The sequence below is a fragment of the Polyodon spathula genome, chromosome 14, assembly GCF_017654505.1.
Source record: "Polyodon spathula isolate WHYD16114869_AA chromosome 14, ASM1765450v1, whole genome shotgun sequence".
NCBI classification, from domain to species: Eukaryota; Metazoa; Chordata; class Actinopteri; order Acipenseriformes; family Polyodontidae; genus Polyodon; species Polyodon spathula.
Genome location: NC_054547.1, coordinates 10752411 through 10773418, shown reverse-complemented (window position 1 = coordinate 10773418; position 21008 = coordinate 10752411). Strand labels below are relative to the sequence as shown.

The 21008-nt window shown below is 34.8% G+C and overlaps 1 pseudogene; it reads left to right on the top strand.

Moving 5' to 3' along the window:
• Nucleotides 1-21008, top strand: part of LOC121327100 — a 173447-nt pseudogene that overhangs the window by 61412 nt on the left and 91027 nt on the right.

Below are 21008 nucleotides of genomic sequence, written 5' to 3'. Positions count from 1 at the left end.
GTTTTAAAATAATTTTTTTCAGAGTAAAATTGGTTTAAAAGGCACTGAATCGCAAAAGGACACTCAGTAGTATATCTCCAGCCAAGCCCCACCCCTTGTTCACTGTATTTTTCACATACCTCTTTATAGACGTGCATACTGATAAATCCTCTCCTGATCACTCGTTTTATCACCAAACTCCTCAATAATGCTATCAAAGTCATTATTTTATTACTATAACATCTCAAAAAGCAATGAAAATGTCAGTGATATTCTTTGAGAGCTGGATGCAGAAGCAGCTATCTCCTTTGTTTATGTCCATGTTATCTCTGTGGTGCATGGGGCTATCAGATACGCCCTTTTTTTCGGCTTCACTCAGCCATTGAAAGGTTTTCTCTGCCTTTTCCAGAGAAAAAACGACTGGAGACCTGTGGCTTACATCTTTTCGGACTGGAAATGGAAAATTGTAATGTCGGACCTAGTCCAACATAGGACCGCAAAGGGGGTTAATCAGTTAAAACCCTGAATTTATATAAATCTATGAAAGTAACCATTATCATAAATACTTAAATAAAACTTGTCAGTACAGGAAAACCAAATGACATCATGTAATAATGAAAAGATCCTCTGTCATTATGTTTTAACAGACTTGCCAGAGCCAAACAGACACAAAATCTTTGAAGGGTTGACAATGGAACAAGGATTTTATATCTCAAAGGACTTTTTACCACTGGTTTCCAGTGCCAGTAAATCAGATACAGTCTTGACAGCGCTGACATAAGAGTACAGCATTTACATTGCAATTATGTCTGTTATACATCTCTAGAATAGAAGAAAACAAAAAAAAACTGTTAAAAGGAAAAGATTATACCATATAAGCGGCATAGCATATCACTGTTGCGTGAAGATTATTCCTTCATTGAAAAGGTGCTCTATGTTTAAATCAAACAAATACAAAAAAACATGTTTTCTACCAGTTTTCTGGTTTGCTTTTTGCATTTCTGCTGTGTACCAAGCCTTTATCAATCCAACAGGCAAATGAAAGGCAAAGGCCTTGTTCAAAGCACTTTCTACAGTTGCTGAGGGAGAAGACTGGATATTGTGGAACATGTAGTCATTGAGGGCCTAGATGATGCAATGGGTGCTATTTGCTAGACGTTATCATACACAGTAAAGGTAGAGATACATTGCAACATTCTAATTCAGAACCTGCAGAGACCACAAGAAAAAAGAAAAATGGTAGCACTATGACTGTTTTAAAATATTGTATGTACCATGAATGTTACCAGTCGGTCTATAAGGTATTAACTGTCCTGGACTTCAAAATATATATTTGATGCTTGGAATGTATACATAGCATGATAGAATTCCCTTATTTGAGTTTAAAGAGAGAACAATATTCTGATTCACTAGGAACATTTACTGTGGGAATTGTAAGTGATTCGAATGAAAAGCGATATCGGATACTGAAATCAGCTTTATTCAATATACTCTGTAGTCATCCATATAGATGATAAAGTAAGAGTTGCTTTGCTGAAGGTATTGGGTATGAAATTACTTATATGAGGACAGGGGTGGGGGGCCGGAGTAAAACTGATAAAACTGTCTCGCAGTGAAGCAGAATAATTTGATAGTGACATGCTGTGTCTGCAGACTCCAAGATGCAATTTTACACTGCTTTAAGTACTACTGTCTTTTGAGCTGTTGACCAGAAATGATTCCATAGAGAGGTTTTTTCCCCCCCCCCCCCTCCCTAATCACTCAGGGATGTGTGGTTGCCGCTCCAAGCTGCCAGTAGTGCACGGCACAGTTCTATTCCTGGGTGCCGGCGAAACCGCTTTCGACTGCGCCACCTCTGCCCTGCGCTGTGGAGCCCGCCGTGTCTTTGTGATCTTCAGGAAAGGATTCACAAACATTAGAGCTGTCCCAGAAGAGGTACAAAGTCATCAGGCTCCAACAAGAAAGTTCATTAATATTGGGTCTGTTGAGCTAATACTGCAATAGTCAGTTTATTAAGATGTGTGCCCAAGCTTCATGTCTGTGTATTACTTAAGCTCTCTTTCCACAGTTATTGCAAAGCACTGTATTTGATCTTTATCTCCCTCAGGTGGTTGAAAACCCTAATCCGAAACAAAAGGTGTTCAGTATATGAGTCTGTCCAGAGCTAAAACAACAATGCTTTTATATTTGAATACAACCAGAACCCTTTGTTTCTTGGACACCCTAAATGAAACTATATAATTCCGACCTGTTGAAGAAAGAAACCCAATGTGTTCATTTGCAGCATGAACAGATGGCAGTTTTACACTCTGTTCTTTTTGTTTCGAAGCTGCGGTTTTTGTGACATAAGGCCCTTGAGAGAGGGAGGGACTATTTCTCCATGAAGTAGCAAATGTCAGCATGTATTAATAATCAACAAATCTTCAACTGGATGTGCCATGTTATTTAAAAAGCAATTCATTTAAACATTTAATCGTCATTCTAAAAAGTAAGAAAACTGCTTTAGGAGACTGAAAGTAGTGGTAATAAATACTTTAAAGTCAATTTTATTAACATTACCAACACAGTTATATGGTGCTGAGCATCTTTTGTTTATTTGGTTGTTTTTTGATCAACATGTTTTTGTTTTTTCAAGTTAACTATTTGTACTGCATCAGAGTACATTTGCTGTTGATCACACAGTCTGACTGCAGCTAGATCATTGGAGCGTGTTTGAAATGCAGCATATGTAGTGATAGGTATCAGGAAGCAGCAGCGTTTCAAGTAGAACCAAAAGATAATCCACAGAAGAAATGGTGGACCAGCGATAACATTCCTATTACTTATTATTTTGTAACCATGGTTAGCATACCCTTTTATTTTCATTTTAATTCAAGGTGATGCAAAACTTTTGGCCATCGCTGTACTGTATGCATTTGTATAAATAGGAACAGATGGTGATAATGGCACTGATTTGTTATTTTTCTTTTGATAACAATAGCTTTCTCAGTTTAGCAGATGCTGCACACTAAAGCTGACATTTGTTTATCAGGTTACTGGGGAAGCTTGGTTTTTAGACTCCCATAAGGAGTTAGTAAACTCAGCAGGTCTGCAAAAAAATAATTAGGATAGCTTCAACTTTCTGTGAGGTTTGTGGATACATGAGCAGTGAGCCAAATCATCCAAGAGCAGTATAAAAATTGCAGAAATCTTTATCTAGTTATTAAATCAGATGGCATTGCTATGCATTCTTAGGTGTTGCAAACATACAGTAGTTTACTTGGTTATCACAATTACAATACACAGTCACATATTAAAATCCAAGGCACATTGAACCCTTTTCTGTTTAGTTGTGAATATTTCTTGCAAATATCTGAAGATTTGAAGGTCTGCAGTGAGCTTTTTATGGTATAACAATGTTCAATATTCTAACGGAGATATGGAATATTGTATTGGATGCTGTACCATACAAGTTGTTATCCACTTTATGAGAGGTCAGAGTAGCTATAAGAGTAATTTAAACGGTGTAGCTAATTTTAATATAATTAATTAGTATCTTATGCATGGACATTTCACATGGACGTATCACACATAATCTAATCTACTAAGTGTATATGCACACATTCTTGCATGGCAGGTGTTATGAATTTGTTCCCTAGCAGGACACATTATACTACTTTCATCATATTTTGGGTTTTGAATCTTTACACCTACTAAATTTAAAGATTTAAAAACTTTTGGAATATTTTAAGTAATCAGAGGCAACATTTCTAAATCAATATAAGCACTTCTGAACAGGTAATAATTGCAGTAAAAAAGTTTAAAAAAACATGATTTAAATATTTTATTTTCTTCTCAGAAACTCTCACACAAGTAAAGAGTGTTTCTTATATGGCTGTAAACATTTTCAAAAATCTAACAAGGATTTCTCTGCTTTAGGTCATTAAAATATGAAAAATTGCTAATGCTTTTTATCCAGGTTAAAGATAATATGCAACATTTAAGGAACAAACATCAATAGAACAATTTTTAATGCACCTCAAACTCTTTGAAATGAATGCTTAGTAAGTTGTACAGCATGCGTCAACCACTGTGTGTGTGTGTGTGTGTGTGTGTGTGTGTGTGAGGACCACTGGCACACAAGTTTGGCTGCACATCACATTGTTTCAGGGCTTTATTCTCTCTCTCTCTCTCTCTCTCTCTCTCTCTCTCTCTCTCTCTCTCTCTCTCTTTATATATATATATATATATATATATATATATATATATATATATATATATATATATATATATATATATATATATATATATATATTACACACACACACACCCCTTGTTCCTTGTTACATTTTTACCACAGTGAAAAGTGATTTTCTAATGGGAATCTTTTCCCATTGTGAGATGAGATCTTTAATGATCTCATTTCGCCTATAGTACAGAATTCAGATTGCAAAGCTATTAAATTAATATGGCCTTGTTGCAAAGATCCGGTACAGTACAAACACTTTTGCGAGTAGCATTGCAATCAAATCCAGAACAAAGCTCTGTTTTAGCAGAATGATAGACTGCAATACACATTTAGTTATTATTTTAATACATTGCTGTTTCTACAAAACCTGTCAACCACTCAAAAATGGCCTACTTTAATGTTTATGTGTGGTATATTAGGCTTCCTATTAATTTAATGGTTATTTATTCAAATGTATTTTACTTCACATATTCATTTTTTATTTATTTATTCCAGATGAAACTTGCAAGTTCCTGCCTCTCGTGTCTCCCCGGAAAGTTATTTCGAAGGCTGGCTGCATAGCCAGTATGGATTTCTGTTGAGCAGAACAAGATGAAGTTGGAGACTGGATTGAGGACGAGGACGAAATTGTTCTTTTGAAGGCAGATTTCATCATTAGTGCCTTTGAATCAGTGTTAAGCGTCCCAGTAGGTAAGATTTACTGCAACCATGAAAAGCAGGTTAAAGCACAGTACAGTTTCAAATAATAAGGACAATAAAACACAAACACTGTTCTAAATTGATTTAAAAACAGCACACATTTTTATATAAAATACTTAAATAAAAATAAAAAAATTTTTTAATAAAAAATTATTAAATACAATAATAATAATACAAAAATCAGCTTGATCCTATTGTTAGAAATTATAGAACCAAACAATGAAAAGCTGTTTTGCTCTCAGTGCAGACAGTGCACGCGAATTAATAATGGTAATCCATGGAAATGTATTCAAATTCTCTCCCCTAATACCGTGAGGTTGGGACTTGATATAAAAACCATATTTACTTAAAGGTGCTAACTTTCTCTCTGCGTGTGTTAAGTTTATCGCTTATTGAAACCAGGTGGTGTCTGTCTAAATCACAATCTAAATGGAGCAGACCACTAGTAGTGCTGTGTGGGAAACATGATAAATGCGTATATCTGCTATCAGGTACTGTATTTAATTTTTTCCACGATAAACAAGTACGTGTGTTCCACAGAACACTACAAATAAAATGTCAAATATAGGCTACACAGGATGTTGGTTTCGTCGTTGGTTTTGTGGATTAAGAGGGCAATATTTAAACATACAGTGTTAAAATACTGTACGTGATATGATTCTTTGACTGCACGTGAACTGTATTACATAATTGTTTCCTTTATTCCAATTCCAAACGGTGTTACTTTCTCAATGCAAGATGCATTGTAGAAATAGACAGTGCTATACACAATCCCATGATGTACTGTATTTTTTCCATTATGACACTGTACTCCCGAAACGGCCAAGAGACAGTTGTGCTCTTTTAACACACGAATTACACTAAATTATTTCGGCCCTGAAAACATTTGCATTATTGTCATGGAAAAGACAACAGTGAGTACTGCACAAATTGTGACTAGCCTGTGCAGCACGTCGAAATCGCCAGATAAGCAGCTGGAAGGTTAAAGTTTCTTAAAAGAAAAAAAAAAGAAATAAACTGCACACTTGCAATCCCTTTAAAAGAAACACATTTATAGTTGGCCAACCTTTCAGTACCTGAATAGCTTCAAAATAAACCAGAGGGGGATAAAGGTGAACAAACACATATTTGTTTTCAGTTCATTATTTTCTGTTTCTCCGCTTTGACTGACTTAAAGCGAGACATTCACGGTGTTACGCAGAATTCTGTATCCCTGCATGATTCCATGCCTGTGCAGATGCAGTTTTTCAAAACTGGACGTGGATGCATGATATTCCTGTGCCCGAGTCCCGCTGTGTTCTCAAGCACTGCCATTGAGTTCTGCTGCAGTTTGCAACAAATATTGAAAACAAGACCAAACTAATTCTGTAGCAAAATAAAACAGCACATTTAACACCACTGATTTTCTACAGTACACTCAGTCTCCTGCGTTGCTCAATACATGAAACCCTTGATTAAAAAGTAACCTTATAAAACTATTCTTTTTCTTAAAACACATTTTAATTTTATTACATGTATAGCAATCTTGATCTACGCAGGCGTCAAATCTAAGGGGATACAGAATTCTATGGAGATGCTGAAAACTGTGTAACACCGGGCCACCTCCCCTCATCCTACGGAGACCCACTGAAGATATAGCTGGTGCCGGCTGCTGATCCTTGGTCGCTGTCATTCTGACAAAGTGAGAGCCGGACTACCTGTGCTTTGGAGTGCCCATATTCTAAAATAAAGGGTGTGTAACACGTGCAGCATTTCGAGTGCTATGATAACTGCAAATGAATAATTTAGCTCGCCTTATTCGTGCATTTTATATTAGTGAATGGAGCGGACACAGCTTCCTTTTTGCGTGCAGTATGGGCTTCTCTTACCACGCAGTATTTCAGGTAGTTTACCACCATTTAGAGCATGAGGCCCTTAGTGTTCAGCCAAAGATCATTGTTTTAAGTCAAGGAACTTGAAAATATAAGCATAACAAGCATGCAGACTTGCTGTCAAGGTAACTGGTGCCAGAGGGCCTGTCACAGTTCTATCTGTTTTGAAGGATGCATTTTACCCACTGCATTCAAAGTTAAATTTAACTTTGTCCTTGTTTATTGGTGACCAGACATGATAATTTTATTATTAAATAAATATGGGTCTATGTAAATGATCTAAATAGTGGCTTTGCTTAGACCAAAGCTGTCCAATCTTTGCGGCTATACAAGCCATAACAATTAATTACAGAGCCATTAAAAAAAAAAGAAAAACGTTTACGAGAAACCTACTAAATATAACTACACAAAGACAATGGTTTATTAGTTTTCATTAATATATTGCATTGTAAATGTACAGTCTGTTCAAACCCATTAAATACCTTAAATGGGAAACTTCAAAATAGCCATATTGTGGCTCTCAGTGAACCATCGGTTGGACAGCAATGCTTTAGACAATACTAAAGGAAAAAACAAAAATCTGTGGTCTAGTAGTAAGCTTTGTGCAATCATAACATCTCTGCAAGCCATAAATAATCTACTGAGATTTAAAATTTAAACCAGTGAAAATGTTAACATCTATTATATTCTTATTGATTTGAATCGAGGATAAACGGGAATCTGCAGCATATTAAAATTTTGTATCATGATTCCAAAGACTGGTAGGTACTGCACAGCACTAGTTTAAGCTTTATTTTTATAAACATTCACCTAACGTCTTCAAGTTATGCTGGAATAGCTAAGCATTTTAAACAACATGGTTGCCACTTGCACATTTGTGTTTTTAGCTAGTAATGGTAAAACTGGAAACATTTTTGTTTTCATTAAACACTTGCAATTAAGAATAAAATCCTCATATTTACATAAATATAATTAAATAGTTGGTTTTGGGGCCTCTTGTTTTGTCTGTGGAATACTTTCTTGGGCTTCTAACAACACATCTTAAAGAGAAACACTTCTCCACAATAATCAGCCAACTTGGATTCTGCACAAGTCATGTATCACGTGCAGTACCTTGAATTATTCTTGGAAAATGTTCTTAGCACCATCATAAATAAGACATTGCTCCCTCATGAATATGTGTTTACCGCTGTTCTGCTTATCTTTATTTACCAGATTTCTGGAGTACTTAATATGATACCTATCACTTTAGTGAAGGTTGAGATACTGTTTTAGTCCTGTGTTATCAATGTCATCCTGCATTTGTGGGAATTTTTTTTTTTTTTTCCTTTTTGAGGTGCAGTATTTCTGATTTAGGATTTAATAAGCTTATCTTTTATTGCTGCAACAAATATCCGGCCAACCATTGCACATGAGAGAATCTACCCTAGCAATTAAAATTCTACAACATTCAACTGAGTTTTAATTCAGTTACTGTGAATAACTAAAGCTCGGTCTTATTCCATGTTGACAAGTCGTTCTATCAGATGTGCCGTTCTCCTTACATTATGACCCATCAGAGATATTTTTTGCTCGCAATACACCCATGTCTAGGTAAGAATATTTTTTATACAGTATTAACAATGGGATTTGACCTAATGCCATGCATTATTCTGATTTTTACGTTATAGGTGATATTCTTCAGTTGATGTTTAGATATATAACCTATATTTTATATCAGTATTTCTCATGTGTATGTGTTGTCCACCACAACAAAATATATTAGTTGCTACAACTGCTTAAATAACGTACCTGTAATTTGTATTTTTATTGTTAACATCCTGACAGCGTTTTACACTTACAACTTTAAAGTCAGTTTCAAAGCTCTTTTCAGAATGCCTGCTGTAGTGCACTGATAGTGTAAGGTCAAACAGGTAACACAACAGTAATGATCCATGATTTGGTATGGAACAGAAAAGCCAGATCGCTCTTCCTGCAGTCATTTAGGGGACAGATTTCAAACCCCAGTGTGCTAGGGCGGACATTTTGAAAAGAGCTGTGAAACAGGTTAAAGTTATAAGCATAAAAAGTTGTCAGGATGTTAACAATATAAATAAAAATTACAGGTACGTTAGTTAGCAACACGTGGGGATGTGTAACGCTATATTTTTCGGAACCCCGCTACTTACTCTTTAAATTATGCTGTAACAAATAAAGAGGGCTAGATGGTGCAGTGGATAAGCACATTATTAAAATCCACCAAGTGGTGTAACAGTTTGTAAAATTATGCATATAGAATGCTTTTACGAGATCTGTAACATAAAAGCAACCGTTCCATGCTAATGAATGACATCCTTCAGAAAGTTGCCTCCATGAAATGTCATCTATTTGGAAGCAGAGGGTGCTTTACTTCCAAAGACACTTTTATAATGCCCAATGAAATGGGGAGGGGAAACAAACCAATTGAGCATCAGATGTTTTTAGATGAATTGTTCTATTAAGGGCTTTCAATGAAAACTAATGAATGATTCACAGTTAAATTACTGTCCTAAATATATTCCTGTGTGTGTGTATATATATATATATATATATATATATATATATATATATATATATATATATATATATATATATTATATATATATATATATATATATATTATATATATATATTTGCAATATAATAAGCTGCTTAAGCTGGAAACACTTTTTTTTTTTTTTTGGAATTGGTTACCCATTATACCATTAAACTGTTTACTGAAGCATCACAGATATACTGCAGCTAATGAGAATGCAAACAAGTGCAAATTGAACACATTGTACATGCATACATAATAAGTTATGGCAGCCAAATACACATTTGTGTAAATATGGCTCTTTTAGGCAACCTTTTTCCCTTTTGATGTTTTGCGCCATTTTAAATAGTATGTACATAGAATATGTCGTTGTTGTTTATTACTTAAAATTAAGTAAGTTGATGAAGTTAGTCAGGAGACAGTCTCGTTGAAATATTCTAATGAGGCCTAGGTGCATTATAGGACAGATAATTGGGTACTGCAAAGGTCACAGAAAATTCCTTTGGTTAATTTTCAATCACTGAATTAAAACATAATGATTTGCTGCAGTCAATTGTGTTTAAAAAACTTTAAGGTTGGAAAGATCTTAATGGATTTCATGGACACACCCAAATTGAAAATTGTAAATTCTACAGATGAAGGTCCCAAGATCCTTTTCAAGACCAAGAGCACAATGGCTTTGTCTGTCCACTGGTTGACTTACAAAGAACTAGGAAGCTAAGCCAGGTTGGCTTTAGTCAGTAAATTTAAAAAATTAAAATTAAAAAATTAAAAAAACAGGCAAAAATAGACTGTATACAATGTATTTAGCTTAAGCTTCTAAAGATCAAGCACCCTTTGTGTATATGTATTTGTTCACTCATCATTGATTTTTCAATAGCAATTTATTTTTAGCAAGAAAAAAAAGGCTGTAATATTTTGCTGATAAAAGTATTTTTCCGAACTTATATAGTAGTTTCTGATACAGCTATGCATTACAGTACTTATCCACTTTAGTATCGTGTCATGTCTCGTGAAGAAGCTTAGCTGTGTATATGGCAAGAAGAGCTGAGATAGCTAGAAAATCTTTTCAGCAATCAAACTAGGAGGCTGGCCCACTAGAGTGGCAGAATGATAAGCTCCTAGGCATGAACAAACTGGCAGGTGATTTGCAATAGTAAAGATAATTCCAACAGAAGTGTCCAAGCATTTCAGAAACTGGTATTTCTTTTTGTGTTTCAGTTAATTTAAAAAAAATAAAAAAATCTATCTATCTATCTATCTATCTATGTATCTATCATTTCAGCAATAATAGTAGGTGAGCTGAAAGCTTATCAAAGACAAGGTCACTTGTCTGTCAGGCAGTGCCTGCTACCAAGGTTAATATTGCCTTCAGTATATAGTACAATGTGTACCAACAGTGAAGAACCATTTTTCTCTCCTTTTAACCGCTGAACTGTTAACCTTGTTAGCTGGGATGACCCATAGAGATTTAGTCAATGGCAAATACAGTAGTATGGTTACTGTAAAATGAGGGAGTGATCTTTAAAGAGGGGACAACCGAGGCTTCTGTTTTTCTAAGGGGGGTTTAAATAAGTAGTAGTAGTATTCCTGGTTCCTTATTACTTCCAGTGGTCACCTGGACAGTTTGCAGTGCAAAGGCCATGGTGAGCAAATCTCACCTACAACACAAGAAGTGATTAGGTACTAGAATAGGATGCAATAGCAGCATTGAATATACTGGTTTGAAATATAAATAAATAAATAAATAAGCAAAGATATTCAGCTTAAGAAATCAGAGGCATGGTAACGATACTAGAGCATCATTTTCATACAAAACAGACCTGTAGTGTCGTTATATATCATGTCAAAAGAATTTAATATAGATGGCTAACCATTCCTTGTTGGTTTGCAATAGCATTGAACACACATTTCCTCACCTACATTTGTTATTGTCAAAGAATAATAATGCTTTATTAGATTTATTTTTGAATATTACTCATTTTGAAACAAATTCTTAAAATCACATGTTACACAGAGAGGCTTTCCTCCCGAGAGTTTCTAGTGAATGCTGTGGAAGTAATAAATATAGCCACTCACTGGTTGCTCTGGTGAGGGTATCCCATATAATATATATATATATAAATATAGATTATATATATATATATATAAGATATATATTTATATATATAGATTATATATAAAAAATTTACAATATTAACTACAACGTTTTTTCCTATATTTATGGTATTGTCTTTTTTATTTATTTTTATTTGCTACTTGCTACTGATGCATTCGTCATTGTATCATATAAGACAGCATGGCTTCTTCTGTTTAATGGACTTTGGCAATCTGCATCTGCCAGTATAGTTGTCCCTGTAGACTGTCAGTGGGTTCTTTTAGAAGCAATTTTATTTAAGAATAATCTCTCTTGAGTGCTAAAGCCTTGTCACACTCTGTAGCCTCTTCACAGTAGAAAAGAAACAAACAACTCCTCTACATGAATAGGTTTTTGTTAAATAGAATAATGCAGAAGATAATCATGCCATCTTTGGGTCTGAAAGCAGTCCTAAAGCTCAGGGCAGTAAACATCTTCAAGCCATCACCAAGATATTGCAATCATCCCTTATCCTGACAACCTGCTGCTGGGTCTTTTAGGATTTTAAGACAGAGCCATGGGTTCTCTGATAGTTGCCCCAGGTTTCTTGCAGCAGCTTTCTGGGGAAGGTAGCAGTCTTTACACTGCCCAATGTAATCTCAGGTGATTGCGCATATCATGCACAACTGCCAACTTTAAAGAGAGGCCCAGGAAGAATAGCAAAATGATGTTCAGGTCAGGACTAAAGTGGGCTCACTCACGGAGCTGTGAGGGGAAGCTCTGATTCACACTAAATTCACAAGGGAATATTCTAGCGTTAAGAAAATGTATGTGGATGCACAAATCCTGTTATGCTTATTGTTTATTGTAGTACTAGTGTTATTGTTTATAGGTGGCTTTGGAGGCCATCTATTCAAATAAAGCTCCCGTACAATTCTTTTCTCTGATTTTGTTTTTTCTAACAGTGAAAGAGGCCATGACTCCCATTAAGTTTAACAGATGCGGTCTCCCTGAGCTGGATCCAGAGACTATGCTGGCCAGTAAGCCATGGGTATTTGCCCGTGGAGACATTGCAGGGCTGGCTAATACTACTGTTGAGTCAGTGAACGATGGAAAGCAGGCCTCCTGGCACATTCACAAATACGTACAGGTACTCCTACAATCCCTGTTTAACCAAGGGATTTTACTGCAGTTATTTTCAATGTGGCACGCTTGGCAAGACCAAAGGCACAATAGTTACTTCTGACCGTACTGGCATTCATTATTTAATGAAAAGCAATATCATTATGAATAACAATGATTCTGTTTGAACTAAAAATGATTTGGGGATTTTTAAAATAAATAAATAAAGGCACAGTATTGAAATGGAGGATACAGTATGTGCTTTTTAAAATAAACCAATGCTGTAGGTGGCAAAATGCTGAAAACTGAACAATAGTAACTAATGCTGGTACTGATTGCCAAGTGAATATATAATGCAACATGGGTCCTACTCACTCAGTTTAAGCTGAGTTATTTATTTAATTCTGTTGTTGACTCCAGATACCGTTATGGGTATACATGCATATCAAAATCACTGTTATGAATATAATAACAACAAATATTGTGGGGATAGGTACATCAAAGAAGATGGTTACAGTACTGTTTTCTTGACATTACACGGGTTGAATACATTTGAAAATTCTGGTGAGGAACGACAATCAACGGGATAATGTGTGTCTAGGAAAATTTCCAACATTGAGTCCTATCTGTATAACACTGCAGTGGAATGCTAGACATTTTCAATGTTTCATCTCATTTCATTTCCATGCAACGTTTGATATTTTAGTGCGCATTGCTTTTCATGGGATGAATATGTTCTACAAAAACACATCGTTTCCTTTACCTATTTAAAATTGTCATACACATACAGTACATTGAACACAATGTGAAATTGAAGATTTTATCACACACTTGCAGATCTAGCTTATGAGGACTGAGGGAATCTATAAATGTTATAACCAGACAATAACTGGCATCAGGAGAATGGTCCTTTCATCCACCGATATAAGCACAGTATGCCTATTTTCCTTTTTTCTTGTTTTCTTTTGAATATACTTTAAACATTTTACTTTACTGCTGACAGTAAGTAGAAGCAGACACAGTAGGTGTTCTGTGTTTGAATATTTAGGATTGTTAGGAGCTTTGAAGGTTCACAAACACTTTCTCTTGCAGTGCTAAAAAGTTACTTGTGGATTTTATATGTCAATTATAGCCATCAGTACAAGTACATATACAGTCTGTATTTACATCAGCTTTCAATAGTTTTCTGAGTTTCAAAACGAGTAATGTAAAGCACAGTGTTTTGAAGACAGGATGAGTTCATTTGCAGGTTAATTGTTGTAAGATCAGCAGATAGTAAAGCTAAGTGTTTGTTTGTAGACTCAATTACTACTTGTACAGAGAGAAGGGCTGCAGATTGAATTGCTTTTACAGTAATGGACTATGAAACAGGAAATTAATCAAACAATTTGCTGTATTGTTTACAAATTCATTTTTTGATTCATTCCAGGTCACTTATACTTTCTGATAAGCATGTTTTCTTCTTCATTTTTTCTTTCCAATGCATTTGACTGGACAAGCCTTTACTCTTGTGCAGTTAAAACGTGCAACACAACAACGTATATATTTGCACTCACATTTTTTGTGAGGGAGGATTTGGGGGTAAAAACATCAGCAAAGCATTTTTGCATTAGACTTATAACGTGTAATGTATGCCTTTAGGATGCCAATTTATTTTACTAGATAAAATGGATTTAAGTCTGTTTTTTATTTATGTTTGTATACAGAGTGCTCCCCTTTTATATGGCGGCCCTTTATACTGCAGAACAAGTTATAAGGCGGCTGCCATTTGCCCCATGATGCCACTACACTAACACTAATATTCTCATTTTAAGGTAGAATACAAACAGCAAAAGTCAAACAGCAAACAGTCTCTTACCTATGGCCCCTGACTACAGCTAGCTTAATACCACTAATAACACACACGTATAGCAGGTATGTATGGTACTCTGCTGCTGATGATAGAAAATAAAATAAATGAAAATAAAAAGTGTAACAATTGTAATGGTGTAAAACTGGAGCACTGCAATGACTGCTGGTGGTTTTCTACCATTGCAGTTGTTTTATGGCTCACTGGAAATTAGCTTTTGCTCAAGCTGTAAAATATGGCTCCCAAATGTTGACTTGAAGATGCTACACCTGCCTTTGACAACAGTGGTAAAAATGAGAAAACGCTGCACTCAATAAGGCCTCTGAGCTGCTTTTATAACAATTTGTGTATTTGCTTGAGAAAACCAAAGTCATTAAGCTGTTGTTATATCATTAAAGACACAATTATACCAGTTTGGTAGACAGTTTGGTAATTAAAAGAGAGTTGATGTATGATTTGCCTTTGTAGTTTTTATATATATATATATATATATATATATATAATATTGGAGAATTGAAAGCCTTGAAACCCAACTATATAAATATTCAATGCTGTTTAAATTGAGTTTAAGGCATGATTAAAACAATTGTCTGTTTCTGTTTTCAACTGAATGTTCGGGTTCCTGTTTACTGTAAACATGAAGATGTGTATCACTAATAAAGGACCATAGCTGTCCAAGTGTTGCAGTCTTAACAAGGGTTAAATATGTAACATGTCAAGTAAAGTTGACCACTGTGGGCTTTTTAAAATTACATTTTATGCAGCTATAAGTTATTCATGTTTATTGTATTTTTATATATGTCATATGCTAATAAAATGTTATCAGTAGTTATAAAAGTCTGTAAATATGCTGTTGTATATGATGCTGTTCTCAGACAGTGCCAACATTTATCGTTTCAATTGAATTAAAAGCACTTTGAGATTTAACTGTCCATGTCTGATACTAATTTACAAAACTGTACCATGCTATTTTGCATCCTTTGTGTACAAACACCCCTTGTTTCTTTACAAACCTACAAAGTATATATATGTATATATGAGCAATATAGTAATAGATCCTGCCACCCCCAACGGTTCGTTGCCCCTTTAAAAGTAGACCCAGGACACGGAAATTTATTTTTTCAGCGCTTGCGCGCACTTTTAATAAACACAAAATCAGAATAAACAAACAGAAACAAAAACCTAACTCCGTTTTGGAGTTCTGACTTTACGCCATTAGATCTCTGCCTAACCTACAGGACGGCTAAGCCGTTTACCTGTTACACACAAAAACTTACACACGTTTCACACAATACCTTTCTTTGATACGACTGGACACGTGCTGAGTGAAGAGTCAGCCTCTTCACTCAGCAGCCCTGATCAGTCTGGCTGCCTTTCTTCAATACCCTGCGCCTGGCTCTAATTTACAAATACCACCAGGTGCAGGGGATAACTAAACAATAAAACAATTAACACCCTTAGCCCATTCACCAAAACGTGCATTCTCACATGTTTTTAGCAGGGAGGAATTTTAACCCCCTCCCTGCTATCTTACTGTGTATATATATATATATATATATATATATATATATATATATATATATATATATATATATATATATATATATATTTTTTTTTTTTTTTTGACAGGAAAAAATGACAGGAAATCTCAGAATGTTGTCTTTAAAAAAGGGAGCTGCTTCCTTGTGTTCTATATTAAACACATAAATAAACGTGATTATGTAGTATCAATATAGGTTGAGTGATACAGAAACTGTGAAAATGTAATTTGAACATGTTCGGGATTAATGGTTAGCGCCTATTTAAAATAATAATGTGAGCAATAATATATAAATGAGCCCCACTCCAATATGAAGTTCAGTACAGATTTCTAGTATGTAGACAGCCTGGAAGCAGGCAGGCACGTTTCAACATCTTGACATCACTAATTCCTGCATTGTGCTGATCCTGCTAAAGCAGACAAGATAATGTACTGGTGTAATTGAGCTGATGATAAAATAATATAACCATCAGTATATTTCTTTCGCCACTTGTGTGTATGTTGCTAAACTCAAATGTGTGCAGAATAAATCAGAAACATGTTCATGTTGTTTGGAATTTACTGTCATTATTAAGAAAACCACCCTAGTAGTACAATATTGGACTTACATGTCACAGTGTTTTCAAAGTATGGGACCCAAAGGATTGGTGTTGCATACCATAACTTAGATGTTATTGCAGATCCTGACACGAAATGTTATGAATGACTTTAAAGTAGACTGGATAGTATATTTATAAGCACATTACTATACAAACTATAGCAAAAGTAATCATAAACATCAATAATAAGGTTCGTGTATGAAGCAGACTGTAAATATGTCAATGTGTGTACAGTACTTTACCTTATATTAAAGTTTATATTAGTTAAATAAGTTTTTAAACAAAATAATGCACTGCAACATCGTTTTATGTTTGTTTTGTTTTTCTCAGTCACTGCATGGCTTTGCTGTTGTACCCCAATTGCACCCATGCTTTACTCTCCGATTGGCCAGGTGGACATCAGCGTAGAGATGGCAGGACTCAAGTTTCCAAATCCTTTTGGCCTAGCACTGCCATGATTCGACGAGCTTGTGAGGAGGGCTGGGCTTTTGCTTTCACAAAAACTTTAACAAGGTAGTTATAGATGCTGCAATAAGTAACATGACTGAACTGCTGTGGGGTGGCAAAAAGAACACGAAGAGTTAATGGTAGAAATAGCAGGCATATTAGTAGTGGCAAGAAGCAGCATTAGTATTTTACCATGTTAATATGCAATATAATTACTCCATTGATAACTTAATAGAAATTTAATTTTTTTTTCAAAGAAAGGAAAAATTATATTTATTAATTAAAATTGAAGTTGTAACAATCAATGTGATTGAGAATATTTACATGCAATTAAAGCAGCATTGGTATGTTTCCAAGAGCTGTACAGATTACAGAAACCTACCATATACTGTCCTTAACCACAAAGAACAATGACCGCATTAGACATGGAATGGTTCGACTTTCCATTTGGTGAAATGTGCTATACATGGAACACCAGAGATTATCTTTAAAGGTCATTCGTTTTTATATCATTGTGCTTTGCGGTCTAGCAAATTGTTACATTGTTGGGATAACCATTGTATACAAAACCCCTAAACATGAAATCCTGGAATCTACACATTCTGTAGCCTCGTTAACAAACTGGAGTCTACAGTTGATTTAGACAAAAATATGTCAATCGTCACTTTTAAAGCTCAAACAAAGGAAATGAAGCATCCCCCTAATTATGAACCATCATAAAACTGTTTTAGTCCTGTATTTACAAAAGGACATAGGTTGATAGATGGGAATTTTGCCTACAAACAAGGTCGCTGGAACTAGGGGTGCTGGCTTTGCACGGCTTCCATCATATACAGGGGTTACGGTTTTGTTCAATGGCTTTCAGCAACCCCACGGCAAATATTATTCCAGTGCCACTGCCTACAAGTGATGGCCAAAAATGAAATTTTCACCGTGGTTGAAATGAACCTGCCTGTTGACACATTCTTATATTTCCATGTGTATTTTAATGTGGGCTCTGTCTTTTAAACAACGACATGTTTTAACAATTCTAAACAACATACTGAAGTTTTTTTAAAAGATGTAGTCAAGGCAACTCAGTCATGCACATTTTGCACAGAGTGGGAATCCCAGTATAAATCTACAGATCATGTTTTTTTTTTTTTTTTTTAAGAAAGCCAAACCAAACAGTAAGCAATTTCACAGAGATTTCACACTGCTGGGGATCCCTTATTCATTGGGCTTGACTGTGCAGTTTAAAACCTCGCTTCGTTGTCTTTCCTTTTTGAAACAGGTTATAACAAATAGCTATTTCAAGAAAAAAAAAATTACTTGCAGGTTTCAATTAACTGTTAATAGACAGGAGCATATCATCCTTCTGGTAACTTAACATTTGTTGAAAAAAAAGTCATGAATTGTTTATTCTGTTCTATTACAATTCTTTTGTTTTAACTTGAGTTCTAATTCTGGTGATGTGAAAAGTAATTGGCAACATCAGTCTGTTCTGTGCTTGCTGGCATTCTTTGATTAGTAAAGCTAGAAATGGAAATGTTATGAAAAAGGTTCAGAATAGTAACAGCAATCTCCAAAGTAAATATAAAGGTTTCTATGCAGTTTTTGCATAACAGTTAATTGATTTTCAGAATAATTTAACTTGACCTCTAGTCACCAACCTTCAAGCAAAATGCTGGTTATTAAAGCTGTATGAAATGAAATGATGTTGTAAAAGCTCATACATTATACACAGTTTGGTCTTACAGGTTTGAATGCTGTCTTCACCTACAAAGTTACACTTTCAATTTCCAAAGGTCAACTTTTCTATCTAAAATGTACTAATAATAATAACTAACTTTTGAATTGCTTTTCATAAAGTTGCAAGGATTGTATTATATATAGGGCTTCTAGTTTTTGGATTTTATTTTTGATCACGCAATGTCCCTTTAAACATATTTTGAGCCGATTCGCTTTCTTAGTCAAACAAAGCAAGTTCTTTTTACCTTCATATCTTGACTGAGTTAACAAACGACGTGCATTGATCTCACCTGATTCTATTTAAACCTGCATTTCATTCTGTCTCTAATCACCGAATTCAGCTTATTAATTTCCACTGCGTTAGTTTCTAGTAGTGCTTCACTAATTTAAACAATCTGGTATTCAGTTAAGGCTTAACAACTATTAATTAAGGTATAAAGGGAGGGAGAGAGATGGAAAATAAAAACCAAAAACTAGAAGCCCTAATTATTTATTTTTCTGCTTTCTGTATTATGCAAAAATACATATAGCATATTTGCAATTCAACACATACAAATATTCAGCATATGACAAAAGGTTGCTTTAAAAAAAAAAAAAAAAGTAAGCTATCATATGAAATATTAACGTTTTGGAACACAGTTTTGATGAAGTGCAATTCGACTTGCATGCACACGATGGAGAAATTAAATGCTCACCAGGGGAGTTCAATAAGAATTAGAACCCAGCCTGAACATTTGCTTGAAATTGTATTATCCCATCCTACAGACACCATTCCTCCCAGACTGATCTGTTAGACTGACAGCTGAATATTGCACTGATTTGAGCTCAAATATGTTTGTGAACTTTGTCTCCTTTTTTTATTATTTTTTTAAAGAATTTAGTACATGTGTGCTTCTAGCCTGCATTATTTTCTTTACTCTTGACATTTGTAGATGCCAGATTGGGGTCTAATATACTCTTGCAGTGATAGACTGTCAGCTTGCAGTGAAATACCAGCTAATATCTTGGTAAACAGAAATCCTATTATTCTTTATTGTGTGCTCCGTGTGAAAGACTCTATGGGGATTTCTTTAGGGAGATAGATAAATAAGCTCTTAATGTCAAATATGAATGAACAGGCTGTGTTCTGCTACCATTATACTTAAACATGAGGGACTTCTTTTAATATCCTGCTCATAGTCACAGTCACATTCATATGAAGCCGTACAGAGGTATGGTATTGAAAGTGCATCAAGGATTTCTTTGGGTTCAATAAAAAAAAAAGAAAATCAATGCATACGTATACATTGTATCTATTTTTTTATTTGTGTTACGCATTTTTTAAAGATGATCTGATCTTTATGATAATAAAGTAGTAGAAAAACATGCATTGGTTAAAAAAAAAGAAAACACATTTTCTCTAAACGTAGGAGGGAAATAATTTAATGATGTAATGTCATTAGTCTGGGCATCATTATTTTTGATTGGGTGAAAGAAAAAGAAAAACTTGAAAAAATTGTGTACGTATTTGTGAAGTTAAGAGTTTGTTCAAAAAACTGCCTGAAACCCCATTCATTCTTGTTTGTTCTTTTGTTCACAACAAACAAGATATTGGACAGTTGAACCTGTAATTGATAAATGCAGACTGGCCCTGGTTAATTAGAAATGCTAAAGATCTATTTTTGTACAGCAGATTGAACCAGGAAAATCAGGACATCTTTGATAGATCAGGCCACAGGGGCCCAATTAGCACATTGACAGATACGTTGGAGATTAATCACTGTGCCATGTCACTGCCTTTAAAGACCTTTGGTTTACAACATTAAAGTGAAAAGAAAAAAATAAATTACATCTTGAATTGTTAATGAGATGAAAGCACTTTTATCCACACCAATATAAAAAGATAATTTGAAGATTGTTTCATGTGATTTTTTCCAGTTCCATTTTTATCATGCATCTCATTAAGTCATTTACACCAGGGTCTTCAATGTAGCAGAACCATTACATTATCAACCAATCAGGCTGTTATCTACTAGTGAGGATCAACATGTATTATGTATTAAAATGCTAATAAATGCTCAAAACTAAATCCTAACAGATGGGTAAACACCCTTTATCCCCTTAATACTAGCTAAAGAAAGCGTCTGTTAAGAATTACATTCTGTAAGGTATCTGCTTTACTGCTATCTGTTTTTCAGAGGAAACCTGTCATGACAAACCTTATTGGTAAACAGTTTAATGATCAAAATCAAAATCTTAAATGTTTAGTTAAATTGGTACCAACCAAGTTACTGCATGCACTACAATACACATTTTACAATAGAGGATGCCTC